The sequence below is a fragment of the Arachis duranensis genome, chromosome 4, assembly GCF_000817695.3.
Source record: "Arachis duranensis cultivar V14167 chromosome 4, aradu.V14167.gnm2.J7QH, whole genome shotgun sequence".
NCBI classification, from domain to species: domain Eukaryota; kingdom Viridiplantae; phylum Streptophyta; class Magnoliopsida; order Fabales; family Fabaceae; genus Arachis; species Arachis duranensis.
In genome coordinates, this window is record NC_029775.3 from 89,751,540 (window position 1) to 89,752,827 (window position 1,288).

Below are 1,288 nucleotides of genomic sequence, written 5' to 3' on the forward strand. Positions count from 1 at the left end.
AAGCTTGCCATGGAAAGGAATAAGAAGGATTGGATGAAGACAGTAGGAAAGCAGAGAGACGGAAGGGACAAAGCATCTCCATACGCTTGTCTGAAATTCTTACCAATGAATTACATAAGTATCTCTATCTTTACCTTTGTGTTATTTTCGTTCATCACCATTATCATTTGAGTTTGCCTGACTAAGATTTACAAGATGACCATAGCTTGCTTCAATACTAACAATCTCTGTGGGATCGACCCTTACTCGCGTAAGGTTTATTACTTGGACGACCCAGTGCACTTGCTGGTTAGTTGTGCGAAGTTGTGTAATGCCATGGTATTGAACACCAAGTTTTTGGGGTTCATGACCGGGGATTATAAGATTTGTAAAAAGTATTGTTCACAATTTCGCGCACCAAGTTTTTGGCGCCGTTGCCGGGGATTGTTCTAGTTTTGAGCAAGCCTTTTGTCCGGTAACATTAATGCCAAAATCCGGCAACAGTACCAAGTTTTTGGCGCCGTTGCCGGGGATTGTTCAAGTTTTGCGCAAGCTTTTGGTAACATCAGTGCCAAGATCCGGCAACAACACCAATTTTTTGGCGTTATTGCCAGGGATTGTTCTAGTTTGGACAACTGATGGTTCATCTTGTTGCTTAGATTAGGTATTTATTTTTTCAAAATTCTTGAAGATGAATTCTAGAGTTTCATGATGATTTGTTGAAATCTGGTTGGCTGAGAAGCCATGTTTAATCTCATTGGACCGAGGTTTCAACTTATCACCACAGGAGCTTGTTGATTTCTATCAATCTTGCTCTTGGAGCAGTGATCTGCTAAGGCTTGGCTGGCCTTTGGCCATGTCTAGTGTTTTGGACCGAAGCTTTCTCTGAAAGCTTGGCTGGCTGTGAAGCCATGTCTAATTCCTGGACCGGAGTCTTAGACTAGCATTGCACTGATTCCTGGAATTCTCATTAAGAATTTTGATACCTTTTTCCACTTAATTTTCGAAAAATACAAAAAAATTTAAAAAATCATAAAATCCAAAAATAATTCTTGTTTGAGTCTAGTGTCTCATGTTAAGTTTGGTGTCAATTGCATGTTTCTGTTCTTATTGCATTCATGCATGTGTCTTAAGAATCTTCAAGTAATTCTTGATGATTTTCGTGCTCTGATCTTTGAATTCTATTGACTTGAGTGTCTCATTTGCATTTTCATTTTGTTAGTGTCAAAAACTGCTAAGTTTGGTGTCTTGCATGCATTGTTATTTGATTCTTGTTGCATTTTGATTTTTCCTTATTATTAAAAATCCA